This window comes from Tupaia chinensis, unplaced genomic scaffold, assembly GCF_000334495.1.
Source record: "Tupaia chinensis unplaced genomic scaffold, TupChi_1.0 Scaffold000046_3, whole genome shotgun sequence".
In the NCBI taxonomy this organism is placed as follows: Eukaryota; Metazoa; Chordata; class Mammalia; order Scandentia; family Tupaiidae; genus Tupaia; species Tupaia belangeri.
This window is the reverse complement of record NW_006159504.1, coordinates 3,348,767-3,364,373: the sequence shown is the minus strand read 5'-3', so window position 1 is coordinate 3,364,373 and position 15,607 is coordinate 3,348,767. Positions and strand designations below refer to the sequence as shown.

The following is a 15,607-nucleotide window of genomic DNA, read 5'->3' as shown; positions in this document are numbered from 1 at the left end:
GGAATGACGGCCATGCCAGCACTTCCCAGCCCCAGGTCATGGGTGCGCTGGAGCCTACCAAAGGTGGATGGGCTGTGTGCACGGCTCTCAGTTCCTCTGGGTAGAGGGGATCTGGCCGTCTCCCCTCTGCCTACCGTGTACGATCCTTCCCTAGTCCTCATCTTGCCTCGTCTAGGGTGGTCCCTCATTTTCTCTGCACACACGTGTCCCTTCCTCCACAGGCGTCTGTGTGCCTCTCTAGTCCCACCTGGATGCGTGCATGTGAGCATGTGCATGCACACGTGTGCCCACTCTCTTCTGAACTGAATCGACTCTGGCCGTTGTTTTCCCACCACAAGGCATGTACATCTTACCCTCTCCCAACCTGTGTGTGCGTGTGTATCTCCTGAGTCAACCACCCTAGTGTGCCCACATCTCTCTTCCTCTCCTGGAGTCTCTCTCCCTCTCAGTCCTGTTTGCTGTGTAGGGTGTAGGGCCCCTGCTGGGTAGAAGTGTACTTCTCTTCCCCACCCTGGAGTCTCGTGAGTGTGCCTCCCTCACCTCCTGGCAGGTGAGACTCGTCCTTGTCCACCCCAGGGTCGGCTTGCCTCACCACTTTCCATCTCCACACCCACTCCCATCCAGGTGTCTTCACCCCCTTTCAAGTCTTCCCTGAGACAGGGACAGAGACACTCCTCTGCTCTCTCGGGGTGTGAGCTAGGTGTGTGTCTCTCTCCTCTCTCCCTCCTGAACACAAGCACAATTCACACACACCTGCAATGATAGTCTTCCCAGGGGTGTGTGCCTGCCACCTCCACGGTGTCCAGGCATGTGTGTTTCTCCCTCGGGGATTCTGAGTCTCCCCTGCTTCGGTGCATGTGTGTCTGCATTTGGGGGAGCATGTGTACTGGCCTCTGTGGCCTCCCCAGCAAGGCTTGCTGTGCTGAAGACTGGCCTGCCGGTGGAGCCTGCTGATGGACGCCAGGAAAAGATACAGAGAAGTGAGGAGTGGTTGAGACAAGCCAAGCCCCCACCCGCTCCCACCTCACTCTTCCCAATGAACAGGTCCTGGCGGTCTCCTCAGGGCCAAGCCCCGGCTTCCTCTTGCTGCCCTCTGCAAGGCCCAAGGCTACCTGGGACACCGTCTCTGCCCAGCTCCTATGAGCTGCTGCAGGCTTCGTCCAGTTCTGCCTCATCAGGATCTGGACTGTCCTGGAAATGGAGCATTCCTCCCCAAGCACTTACTGGTTCTTTGAGAGAAGAACTGGCCTTGTACCTGGGGCTCAGCATGGCCAGAAAGCTGGGCACACACAGGGTGAGCGGAGAGCGAAGCAGGGAAGATGGAGGTAGCTATGCAAGCACAGAGGTGCACCCCGACTGAGGTGGCAGGCAGGGCAGGGCTCACACTAGGACAGGGCAGTGAGGTGGTCACCAGTCCCAGAGAGCTGTACTTTTAAGGGGGCCAGGTCCTGTGGAAGGGAGGCCTTCACCACACCCAGGTTCTCTTGCCACACAGACCCACAAGTGAGCCTGAGGCCACTGGTGACAGCCTGCCCACAAAGGGGCTTCACTGTACTCTTGGCAGTCCCCAAGAGGAACAAGATCCAGGCTCTCTGGCCACCTCCCCCTGCCTGTGTGTGCTGAGCCTCCTCTACACTATCAGGGCCAGTCTGGCCACGCCCCTCCAGGATGGTCCTGGCCTGCTCTTTCTCCTCATTCCGGCTTCTACTTAGAGGCTCCTTTGTCAAGATCCTCCAATGGCTGTCTCTCAGGGTCCCTTCCTCGACCCCTAAGACTCTTCATCTTGGGTTCCCCTCGTTCCTTTCATTCACCCAATGAGAGGGATGTTTGCCTACTGGCTGTCTCCTCTCCTTTGCTCACCGAGGGTGGAGCACAGGACCTGACCTGTGACTGGCGCTTCATAAAGTTTGCTGAATAAGAGATGGGAGGAAAATGTCCTGTGCCCAGATGTGGAGATGTCCATGTCAACAGCAAAAGGGGCACAGAGGTTCAGGATGGAAGCACAGACTGTGGCCCTGTGAGCACAAAGCTCCAAGCAAAGGTACCATCCTGTGGGAGCAATGCTCAGGGAAAGTGTGCCCTGAGAGGCGCGGACCAGGCAACTGTGACCCTGGGATGGCCAAACTGCTGGTGACCAGGGGCAGGCAGGAGAACGGGCACCATTCTGGCAGTGCACATGAAGTGGTGGAGGGGGCAGTGGTGGAAAAGCACAAGCAGTGGGAGTCTGCTGGACGTGGGGGCTGCTGCAGACGGGCCACACGGGGTAAGGTGGAAGATGCACTAGGTCTGGCACAGGGAGGATGAGATGGGTGTTCTCTTCAACACTGACTCAAAATGATGGGGGGGGATGGTTACGAGTAAGGGGAGATGGGGGAGACTTCCAGGAAGCTGGCACCATGGGGATAAAGACGCTCAGGGTGGGGGCAGGAAGGAAGACACTGGACATTTATTTTGTTGATGGGGGAAGAAAGTTGAGCACACCGTGCTGGTGGAGAAGAAGAGATGGGCTGCTCCAGAGGGAGGGCCGAGTGATAACACGAAGTCCCACTGAGCACAGTCGTGGGGTCCAGCCGGCCCATTCAGACCCGCTCTCCTGGGGCCAATGGAGCCTTGGACCCTGTCCCCCACAGGAAGGCTGGTGCCATCACAGGGAGTCAGGAAAGACGGGCAGTGCACGAGCTGATTGAGGGCCTTAGCCTTCCCTGTGAACCAGGCAAGGCACCTGGTGAGAGGGTGGGGATTTGGGGAAATGTCCGTGTTGAGAATCTGCAGGGAGGCAGGGAGGCAATGAGTCAAGGGGCTGAGGATGGATACACTGTTCAAGGCAGCTCTGCATGACTGGGGACGCAGCCTTGAGTCTTGGTGGCCCTCTGAACAGCATGGTGTCCCAGACAGCACAGCCCCTGGCCCCAGGCTCCCTGTCCTACCTCCTCTGCCCCTGTTCTGCTGGCCCTGTGGCACTCTGCTAGGCTGCAGGAGGAACCGGTATGAACTGCACCTGTTGGGCCTGCCCCTCCTCTGTCCTTCCTTTGTTGGCTCCATGGTCCGTCCTTCCCATTTCTGCTCTGGGGCCATGGCCGCTGGGAGGTGTTAACTTCTCCTTCTAAGTGTCCTACTAGAATACTATATAAGGGCTGTTAGTAAAATAATTGCCAGTTTTAAGGATGTTGAGAGTCTAAGATGTCAACTGCCCACCCAGGTGGCTACAGAATGGGGCACCTCAAGGTATATGTCCAGGATGGACCTAGTGAGAGAGACCCAGTACCGTGCGTGGTAGTGGGCGCTTCACAGTGACATGCTGACACTGCTGCAATGCTAGTTAGTCTCGCGTCCACGGGCTTAATTTATTCTGGATTTTAGATCAACTTAATTTTCTAAACTCATCTTTCCCTGCTCAAAACACTTCAATGTGGGCCAGCAGGTGGTGTGGTTAAGACAGCTGGATCCCACATGGTCAACTTCGAGCTTTGTGTCCCGGACCTGTGACTTGAAAGACAAAACAGGCACATGTGCGTGCATGCCCGGAATCCTGAGAGAGGAATGAAGAGGGGACTGTGGTGTGGTCATCCCCTCTGAGGAGTGCTTTCTCACTTTCCCTCTCTTTCTTTTTGCTTCTGTCTCTCTCCAGTGGGTGTGCATGCCCTATAGCAAACAAACAAACAAACAAACAAAAAAAGCCTTGGATGTTTCTATAGCACTCAGGCTGGCAATCAAGGGTGTTCACATTGGGCCTGACCTTTCTCGTTGTCCCTTGCACTGCTCCCTCACAAACCATCCCCACCAGTCAGACTGGTCTTCTTGGTAGCCATGGACTAGAGGCACCTCTCTGCTTCCTAACCTCTGCTGAAACCATTCCTCTCATGTGAACATTCTCCCTTCTTTCTGCCTCTGCCTAACCGATGCCTTTTTCCAAGCCTAGTTCAAGCTCCACCTCCTTCCCTTGAACACTTACAGTGTTTACTGTCTGTACCAAGCTTGACAACGCACTGCTTTGTAGAGAAATGGACAATGAAGAAGTGATAAAGCACGATGCTTGAGGCTGACCAGTGAGGAAAGGTTCCAGGTTCATGCCAGGAGACCTCCCTTCATTGTAGGGAGCATGTGTGCCTGTGATCTGGGACTGGCAGAGCTGAGGGTGGATCGTGGCATCAAGCACCTGGCGGGGGTGCTCTCTCTCTGTCTCTTACCCACTCATGGGAGAAATAAACATTAAACAATGAGAAGATACAGCTTTGTGATCTCTTTTGTACATTGACCTGTCATCCAAAAAGCAAAATGGCAAGGATAAAGTAGAAGGCAAATACAAGTACCCCAGAGTGGCACGGAGAACTCTCTCCACTTCTGGTTTCCATTTGGAGCAAGAATAAAGTTTTCATAAATAGTTCGCAAAATAACATCTAGCTGCATTCTGCTGCACTGTACAAGCTCTTGGTGTCTGATACAATATGGTTATCCTAAGCAGCACAGTTCCTGGAGCTGGGCACAGGCAAGAACTCGGAGGCTTTAACTATACATTAAATCACTCAAACGGTCAGTCTAAAATCTTCTGATTTAGACACGTCCTCACAACTCTCATACTACTTTATTCATCAAGATAAGTTTAGCAGATCCAGTCTTAGCTTCAGGTTTTTATAAAGAATGAGATAAAACAAAGAATTAAAAAAAATTCTCTCTCCAGGTGAGAGAAATATCAATTCTTACTCGATACTTAATCCATATCAATCAAATTTTTGTTTAAAAATTTAATGAGGTATGTATTTATGTGTATGTGATGGGGGTAGACATAAAAAGAGGAGAAAAATACCTAAATCCCCCCAAACCTATAGAAATAATTCCATGAATAACAGTATCAAGATCTTGAATTTAACTTGGAGTTTTATATTAATTGGGACTATGTCATAAACCATATCACAATCTTTCAAGTCTTCTGATCTTAAAGATCACCAGTGATTTTCCCCTTTTGGAAGTCTAACCTCTAAAATTAACCAAACTAAGCAATATTTTCATTCGTCACCATATAGAATTACATTGTTTATTGAACTAAGAGCATTAAAAAGTTCAGAAAGAAATGTTGATTCACTATTCTGAAATCAGATTGCTTTGCTAAAAATTTGTTTTGAAGCAAAAATGAATAAAACTGTGCCTATTTAAGATTCCTACTATGGTGGCCAACAGGTGGCATGGTGGTTAAGGGCACTGGGCTCCCATATGGTCGAGTATGGTTTGAGTCCCAGACCCAGCGGATTGCTTTCTCATTTTCTCTCTCTCTCTCTCTCACTCTCTCTGGCCAAATTAAAATAAATAAATAAAGTTAAATAAAACAATTCTTTTTTAAAAAAGAGTCTCACTGAGACAAAATTTAGGTTTATATTTTAAAGATACCAGTCCACTTGTGCTTTATTTTAGTGAAATGACCAAGGAAACAAATAAAGGTATTTATCTTTAAAAACCTCCAATTTCATTTTTGGCAGTTGAATATCACACACCCAAACTGTGACTCGTAAAAATCTTCTTTAACTTAAAACATATAAATTTTCCTTCCATTCTTTATGTATAGCTCGAAAGGTAGACATACACCACTTTTTTTTTTTTTTTGAGAGGTTTTTGCTACAGGGCGCGTGCGCTCGCCAGGCAGACAGAGAGAGACAGAAAGCGAGAAATCACCCCCCAGGGGCGATGGTCACGCCGCAATCCCTTCTCCTCCATTTTCCTCTCAGGATCTTGGGCACGCACGCACACGCGCCCGGCGTGAGTTTTAAGCCACTGGGTCCAGGACGCGAACCGCGGTCTACGTGGGAGACCAGCGACATAGCCATTACGCCAACTGCTGGTTCCCAGACATATACCACTTTCTAACCTGAGTTATTTACTCAATGTCAACTTTATGCCTGAAGATTTCATTTTTGTAACTGATTTATTATTTTACAAATTTGTTAACTTCCATGTGGACGTAACGTAGGCTTGCACTAGAAATTAATTCATAATAATTAGCTCCTATGATCTATCCCTTCTAAAGACTTACTTGTAAAAAAAAAAATAGAATTCCAGTTTCTGAAATCATTATTCTTCTTATATACATATACTATTGCCTGCACTTCCTATCTTACAAAATTGCTGTAATAATTAAATCAGATGATGCAAAGACTACTATCCAGCCAAAGTATTTTATGGCTAAAGCATAGCATTAATACTCAAAATACTTTTGGTGATATAATTTAAAAGTCATGTTGGCTAACGATTCGGGGAATAATTTAACCAATCAAGTTAAGTTTCTTTTTCTTTTAAACAGAAACAGTCTGTTTTTTGGTGCTTATTTTTGGTTTTGTTTTTGCCAGGAAGACTTTTAACTAAAACTTGGCTAAAATTAAAAAAAAAAAAAATCTTGTTAATCTCTCTTCTTTACAGGATCAGAACCTCTGCTTTTTTAGTTGATCCACTTAAAGCTAAATTTAAGATACCAGTCCGGTTGTGCTTTATTTTAGTGAAATGACCAAGGAAACAAATAAAGGTATTTATCTTTAAAAACCTCCAATTTCATTTTTGGCAGTTGAATATCACACACCCAAACTGTGACTCGTAAAAATCCAGAGCTAGTACAGCCTCAGACACAGAAGCAGGGGACAGCACGATACCTTTCACATTTTAGTATGTACGCTCATCTTCCAGAAGTGGTTCTGGGTGTTATCGCTTGATAGCAAAGCACAGAAAACTGTGCGTGCAGTAGAGTGTCACTGCCTTACACAGGGTGGCAGCACTGAGAACCAAACAGGCAAACAGCAAGACACTTGGAATGGCCAATGGAAGCACACAAATGTGCCTGAGATCTGATTAGCAGCAAACTTCTCAGACACAGGGGCATTTTGGTTTTAATTAAGACAGTCCTTTAATTCTGGCAGAAGCATCGTGCATCATACAAGAGCTATTATGACTCAGCCTCTGAATGTGATCAATTGCGCTTCTTCACTGCAAGCTGCTTTCTCTTCCTCCTGCGCTGACCCATAAAAGGTGAACTGAGTATGATTACATTCAAGCACCACATCAGATCCAATGTTTAAGCAGAACAATGGTATCTCTAGCATATATTTAAAAAGATAAACCAAGCTATGATTAAAAGTGCTCCAAGATAGCAATTTCTAAGAATAACATGGTCTTGGAAACAAGACTACTCTTATTAAATAAAAGTACTTACAGAGTTAGTTTTAAAATAGCTGTCTAAATTAGGTTATAATGCCCAAAAAAGGGAGGCTTTTAAGAAAAACATCTGTAACAGTACTTAAAAATAACTAAACTATCACTAAGTATTAAATGCTTAATGATTAAAATTTTCAAATACAATAAACATTTGACTGAATACCAACTCATTCATCACTCCTCTTCTTTGAAAGGTAACTAAAATTATTAAATATAATAACCTTTGAAGTAATTTTGGCCATATATTTGAACACAAATATTTTCATTAACTATCAAAGGAGAGATACTAGGGACTTCTCAGATCGTCAGACTTTTTATAAGTATTCACTGTCTTTATAAACTTCTAGGCACAGAAAATAAATTCAGATTAAAAAACAACTCTTTTGACTAAAATTCCATATATATCACCTGTAGATAAAGTTTTCTGCTTAAATATTTAAACCTTTATTGTATGTCTAATTAAATCTATTATTCATTAGGCAGTTTACTTCGGTTTTGATTTTGGCAAAAAAATGACAGTGTATTAAAGTATGATAAATACCACTGATGAATTGCTGATGAGTAAGTCTTAAACATATTCCTTAAAAGTAAAGTGAAGCAAATGACTTTGAAGACAACCTGTTACACATACTGAAGCAGAGTATAGCTATATCAGTTATATTTGTTAGCATGACAGTAGCTTTGAAGATGCTCAAGTTTTGTAAAGCAAGAAAATTAATAGCATCAAATGTTATCAACTGCTGTCCCTTCTGCCCTATATTTAAGATGCTTTCCTTCTTTGACACACTGAAACTCTTCCTAATAAGAATTAGTAGGGCTGCTTCTACCACTGCTGGTATAATCAACCTACCTATTTCATTACGCATCTAATTGTATTTTAAATACTGACACTCTGTGAGAATCTGAATTTGGTTCTCAAATAAACTACTACTAATATAAGGAGAGAAACATAACCTAGATTGAAATATTTCTCAATTCAGTCACCTCAGACGATAAGAAATTCACAAAACACATGAAAAACATTTTTCAGATTTATTGAGAGAATAATTTTAAAGGTACAAGGAAAGAAAGCTTATGTTTGAGATGTAGCTTATTATTAGATATGTTGGTCATATTCATATTTATTTAAAGGTTACAGTAGGTCTTATTCAAATATATAAAGTAACAACCCTCCCCTAAACTGTAAACTTTTAACAAATTTAGTTTTAAAGTATTTGAGATGGTTTCCCCTCTTTTGAATGGAACCCTTAAATTGTAGTTAAGAAATGAAAAAAGTATAGCTAAGAAAGGGGAATGTGCTCACTCTGTGAAAGTTTTTTCACTTCACGGGTTGAGGAAAATAAAACATACTAATTATAACTCTTTCAGGGTATGATGAAAAGTGATGTGGGCTCTCTGTAATTTCAGTATTAATATAAAAAAATAAAATCAAGTTACTGAGGAGAATCTAGAAGACTCAAATTCAACTGGTGCTAAGGCTTCCAGGTTAATTTCTTAACATTCTCCTAATCAAGAACAATTCCACCACTATCTTCGAGGGAACAAAACTGGTTGTAACACTTGCTACGTTTGCCTTTTAGCCAAAGGATTTAAATTTCTCCTTCTGTAACTGATTTCTAGTTTAATAAGTCTCCAAAAACTGTACCTTCAAGTTAAAGGTGCTAATGTCTAACTATTGACTAAAGAGATAATATTTTTCTAAAATGTCAGATAGATGCCCTTTCATGGTAACATTTATTCTGAGAATTAATATCCTTATATTCAGAAACTAAAAGATAAGAAATCTTAAGTCATCAGTAGGTACGTTTGCAATATTGGTTTGAGATAATTCAAATATTTAATAATTAAAAGTCTAAACTGAGGCTTTCACTCTCAAAAAGTAGAGTTCTAGCTTGGCTATAGCCCGCCAGTTACAATCTGTAGAGGATTCGGTCGCCTTTTAAGAAAAGATGCCTACTCCACTCTCAAAATACTTTAATACTAAAGGAAATTTCTACTCCTGAACATAACACTAGCAGGTATAGATTCTCTTTCAGGAAATTAATCAGTAATTAATAAATGGGAAAGAAAAGTTCCTTTAATTGGCTGCATACCCCTGAAAGCATTCCAGAAATTAAGAACTATGTGGTGAAATGTTTTTATCTTTACCTTATGAAAATTGTTTAAATATTAGTAAGTCTGTAAGAAATTTTTTAAATTGCTCTACAACAGTCCATGAAGCAAACTATCCTTAGAATGAAGCATTAAAATTTATTTATTAACTTAAAAGAAAGTCTTAAGCTTTCTGATGAATAATGAAGAAAATAATTTTCAGTAGTTTTTAAGGTTCTCAGTACACTTCACATAGGTACCCATTTAAAATACTCTTTAAAATCTTCTTCTAAAAAGGCAGAAAATGTTTTTCTCATTTTTAAAATAGAACTGCAAATAATCACTACAAATTTATTCTCAGAATTTAATTTAGTTTAGTTCTAATTTAGGAAGATAAAGAAGAAAGGTTTTGGGAATTTGTTTTTGAAAGGTCATTATAAAACCAGCAATTTGAATTCAAAATATTCTTTGATAGATCCCTCTAAATATCACACTCATTTTAAAAGTAAATTTATAATTTTCTCTTTGTGGTTGGTTATTCTTTATTCACATAAGTTTAATTTTAAATTTACCATAATCGTTAATGTATTCTCAAATACTTTTCTACCTAGTCCTTTACCATTGATTTTGGACACTTTAGCTCACATTTATGTTGTTGTTATACACTTTCATTGTTTAAAACTCTTACTTTAAAAAGGCATCAAAAATCCATTTTTGCTTTCTAACACCTTCACAATTCTAGATTTTCTATGTGTTTAAATTAGAAATAAGATTTCACTTTTAAAAAATGCAAGGAAATAGTTTTAGCAAATTGCTTATCCTATTAACCTAGGACATAATTGCAAAAGTTCATTCATTCTACAAATGCACACACATTTCCTAGGTAGTCATCTCAAATTCCCCACACACTGTGGTTAGTTTTAATACCATGATCCTGCAGTAACTCTGTTTACAAGACATCCAGGGACTTTTAAACACTAACAATTTTAATGCAATATCACACCACTTCACTTTTTAAAAATGAGATATTATTTCTGTTTTTTAAAAATATTTTTTTCACACTCTGATAAGTATTTTAAAAAGTGAACAAAATCCTTAACAACAGCAAACACTGATTCTGATACAAAATTGGAAAGCAAAAACACTCAAGTGCCCTTGGTAGTTTCTGTCCACCCATCCTTGTGGATAACCTCTGTAAAGAGGAGGCTGGGACAGGTGTCCACATTGAACAGAATGCGAATCACTGGGCAGCAGGCCAATCGATTTAAAAGTAAAAATTAAATTAAGCCTCTGTAATAACTTTGATTAGGCTTTTTATACATTTATATTTCTCATAACTGGAAATGTTAACAACTATACACCAATACTTTTATAAAATATTATAATCTAAAAATTTTATTTAATTTCTCAAATTAAATTAAAAAATTAAATTTGCAAAGAAGATACAAAAAGTTGCCTTAATATAAATGAAAAGTAGTAACAGAGTGGATTTTAAGTTTAGGCATTTAAAAAATTTTAGGCAATAAATACAAAAGTAAAAATTAGTTACTTCCAAAGTGTTCTTAAGGTAAAATGGAAGAGAATTCCCATGCAAGAATTCTAAAACCATAGCTAACTTTACAGTTCATCAATTCGATGTACCTTGCCCTCTCATTTAACTTATTTGTAAATACTTTCCCAAGGCTACCTAAACACTTCCTAATTGGTTAAATATGCTTCCTACATTAATTCCTGTTAAAATTATAGAAATTAAAGGTCCACCTTTGATTCTGAGCAGTGATTGATAATACTTTCAAAGTAACTGATGTTTCAGAAAAGGTGTTTATCAGGTTCTTAAAATATTTTAAAAATGGCTCAAGGAACGATTTAAAGCCCTTTTACCTTGAACATATTGACTATCTTGGATTTTGTTGGACAGATTTAGTTTTCTCCTTCTGAAACTCTTCTCTTACTCAAATAACTAAAGAACCTAAGATGTTATCAATAAAAAAATTTAAATTTACTTCTTACACATTTGGAAACAGATCAAAAGAACATGTATTCCAGGCAGTGTAAGTAAAGTTATTCAGTAAAGCTTTTATCCCTCCTTTTCTCTTGAATGTCTGTGTGAGTGTGTGTGTGCATGTGTGTAACAGGTAATTTTTCACATATCTTAATTTTCCAAAGAATGGGATCCTCAATAAAAAACATTAGAACATTCCTAGAAGGAATGATCATTTTGATTACACAGCTCAAGAAACAAATGATTACTGAAAAACACTTCAAAGATAGCAACAGATAAGTGTTAGGTTATTTAGCTTTTCAAACCTTAGTTAAGACAGGGACATTACATTTAATTTAGGAAAAAACAACTTAATCCTCAGAAAGGAAAATTTTCAGAATAACAAACCAAAATGTATACAACACAATCATGATTATGTAAAAAAATGAAGGGAAAACCCCCACTTTTGTATAATATTAAAACAAAGAACAGCTTAAGATTTTTTACTGTCATCAATAAAAGCAGATTTCCTAATTTATTTAGATATCAAATGTCTATTCACTAAAATATTTTGGTTTTTAGTCTATAATAATATAGATTTTTTTAACCAATATTAGCCTATGCTTATAAATCATCTTCCACAGTAGCTAAATTCTTTATAGAAAATTGAATAGAAAAATGAGAATAAAAACTTCAAATAAGAATCTCCATCCATAGGTTTCTCTAATTCAAACTGAAATAAAGATTTTAAGTATATCTTATCCTTAGACAATTTTCTGTAAATTAGTATAAGTTAATGGTAGCTTCAGACAAAGGATGTTCAACAGGTAGTATTTCAAAAAAAAAAAAAAACCAAAAAATCCAAAACAAAACTCAATACAACCAATTTGACTTAGATATTGTGCTGTTGTGCCCTATTTAAACGTGACTCTTCAGGGAATTATAGATTTTATATTTGTGTATCTTAGAGTATTTTCTAATCAGACAAGTAGCTAGTTGTGTAAAACCAAACATGAACAAAATTTTATACCACCCTATGGGAGAGGGAAAAAAAATCACAATACCAGCACATTTATTTGGGTTTACAATGAAGTAATTATAACCTGAAGTGTTCCAACAACCTGAATACCTCAGTGATAAAAACAAAACAAGAAAAAATAGTTTCCTTCATTTTTACAAATATTGAATTTATTGATATTAGTAACTGGTTTGCCAAATGGACAACTACTCAAGATCTATCTCACTTATTTTAAACACACAGTATAATTCTGACTAGTTATAGTTAGTGTAACCCTCTTAAGCCAAAAAATGATGAAATTGTAAGATAAATTTAAAAGGTTCTGTAAGTATTAATGGCATTCTGAAGCCTCTAGACAGAAGATTGTTTGGGAGGGAGGCTTTCTCTTCCCCAATGACAGCATAATCCTTTCCGATCAATTTTGATCTAACAGTGGTTCATGAGATTAATTTTTTAATGAGTTCTTAGAATGCTGAAATTGCTTCCAAAATCAGAAACTGCAAGATGATGTCCTCAAGCACTACTACATCAATATGATGCAGTTATGGAGGTATTTACAGAGGGGTGCTGAGGAGAGCTCAGTTATGAACATGAGTGAACACCAAACAGACTACAGAATAGTAACTTGTTTGTATAGTATGGCAAGAAAAAACATTTTGTATAAGAAATCTAAAAATCCAGCTTTAACTTTAATCCATTTCTATAAATCATAAAAACAAAGGAAAATAGGCATTGATTTCAGAAACTCTATACACCTGGGGAAAATGGAACACAAGTAATATCTATTCATGATTAACCTTAATCTCAAATAAAGTATAGCTAAAAATTTACGTATTTTCAATTTTTAAAATATTGTGGAAATCTAAAACATAAGAGCCAATAGTAATTTACAACCAGTAAACACTTCCTATTAAATAACACAAATAAATTCATCTTAAAAGATACAGCCTGGTAAATCTCAGGATTTTAAATCTTTTAATGTCAAAGGCGCAAAGTCACAGCACATGTAGCATGGGACCGGCTTTAAAAATGGATGTAGATGTGAACTTTTCCATGGTGTTGGTGAGTGTGCTTTTCCCCCCAAAAAGAAATGCCTACAGCTTACAATGTTAAAGAATCTTCACCACCCTGTCTGCAATTTTCAACCAGAAGTCCTAAATGTACCTCAGCCAAACTGAATATTAGCTATTTTACAGCTTTTACAAAATGGCTGTAAAATCACATTATGGGCACACATAGCTCTTTGATCTCACTGCACAGAATTCATAACTGTTCAATAATGCTACACCATTACACCACACACCTTAAACTATTTCCATTTTTCCACAATTCCTTCCAAAATCAGTTTCCAAAGCAAAGCAATGTAACATGAAAAGTTCCTGGAGGGCTTGTTACACACAAGGACAGCACAGACACAACCTAATCTACACACGTGTCCATCTCCTGTTGAGCGTGTTTATCCCTCCTCTGCCTCCATCATCCCTGAAGGTGGATGCCCTTGAGTCATGGAAAGAAAAGGCTTCCATCACCACACCCTCCCACACCTCTGCTTGTGGTCCTCAGACCCAGATTCAGTGGAGGTGATGAAAACCAGAAGAAAAGAGCAGCTGTCCCTTTAAAATGCCCTGCTCTGTCCCATCTCCCACGTGGAACCAACATCAGCAGCACTTTCCCATTACCATCAATGTGATGCAAGAGGCACCATCCTTTTATATACGTAAACCCAGGACACCTCAGCTCCCCATGCTGTAGTGAGGATGAACAGGTGAAGCACACGTGTCAGGGAGGGAGGAGGCAAGCATCTCCCTATCCCTCCCCAAAAGGTGCTCCAGCCCTGCACTCCAGTGTCTTCGTGCACCATCACCTCCCTACCCCTCCTCTGTAGAGCCTACTTGAAAGAAAGGAGGGAGCCACCAACAAAACCTGAAGCATAAATGCGACGAAAATGCCATCTAAAGCCGGAAAGGTTTATTCTTCCAATCACACGTATTAACTCTATTAAGAAAATGGCATCACTTTTTTTCCACCCCCCGAAAAAAAACACACCCCGCAAAGATCATGAGAAGGGAGTCAGAAAATAGCAAATATACTGTTTATCTTATCTCAGATCAGTCCACATTACCAATAAGTTTAGCAGTTTCTGCACTACCACCTCCCCCCTCCCGCCCCCTGCTTCTCTTGCATCGGATTTTCACGTTTTCTCATTGTCGGTGGAGTTATAAAAGGCTTTTGCCCTTCGAAAGTTTTAAAAAATAAATAAATATTAACTCCTTGGTCCCTGCGAAGTCAAAATGGACTTCAGGGGAAAGGCGGTTCATACTTTTACCTTTAGAGAGAAAAGGGGGAGCGTCCCGGATTTTTAGGGATTTTTTGCGATTTTTTAAAAATTTTTATTTGGTTATATGCCTGAGTTCTCCCTCCATTTTGGTTGTTTATGATACTGACAACAAGCTGTCCCTGCTCGGTGCCGATCTCCTGCTCTCATTTAGCACCCCTCCCCCTCCCCCCTCGCAGCCACACACCCCGGGCTCACACCTCCCCGCAGACCCCGCACCCCGACCCCGGCTCGCCCACCTGAGGAAAGGGCAAAAACAAATTCATTTCTCCAGAAAAGAAAAACCTCTTTTGAAAAAGGGGCAAAGTTACCCCAAGTCACTCAAAGTGCCCCCCAAATATTGCCGACTGCGGGTTTCCGCCAGGCCCTTTGGGAAGCGACCTTCCCCCGGGATGTTTTGGTGGAAAATGCGGAGAGTTTACTCTCAAAACTGAATTTATATTAATTTTTCCCTTATTTTTCGGGTCTCTAATGTCTTCCGCTCTCGCTGCTGCCGCTGCCGCTGTCACAATATTCACAGCACCAGAGAGGAGGAGGAGGAGGAAAACTTTTCAAACTTTCCAGACCCTGCAGAAAGGGTGTTTTTTTTTTCCCACCGACCTCACCTTCGGGTCCCCAGCCGCATCGCCCCCTGCCCTGTCAGAAGCGACTTCGGGAGTCCTCGCAGCCCCGCGGAATTATTTTATTTTATTTTTTATTATTATTTTTCCCTCTGAGGTCCTGAGCAGGGGCTGAGAGTAACACAAACTTTTCCTCCTCCTGCCGCCGCCGCTGCTCCTCTGCCCCCTCAGCTAGTCCCATAATTTAAATAACCCTGATATTTCTCCCGCTAAACGCCTCTCCGCCGCCCCGGACCCCGGGAGAACTCACCGCGGGGCTTTAACATCCTCCCTCCGGCCCGTCCGCCGCCTTTACACCGCCCGCGGAATTTCTAATAATTTTTTTCTCATATTTCGGGCTGGACGCGGCGGGCCTGGAAATTGTTTCCTTA

At 40.7% G+C, this 15,607-nt stretch overlaps 1 protein-coding gene across 2 annotated transcripts in view; it reads right to left on the bottom strand.

The window, feature by feature from the left end:
• Positions 1–15,595, bottom strand: part of PLAG1 (PLAG1 zinc finger) — a 53,451-nt gene extending 37,856 nt beyond the window's left edge. For both annotated transcript variants that reach the window (XM_014589946.2, XM_006140873.3), the window contains exon 1: positions 15,487–15,595. The gene's annotated coding sequence lies outside the window, so the exon portion shown is untranslated. The remainder of the gene's footprint in view (positions 1–15,486) is intronic.
• Between the last annotated feature and the right edge of the window lie 12 nt (positions 15,596–15,607).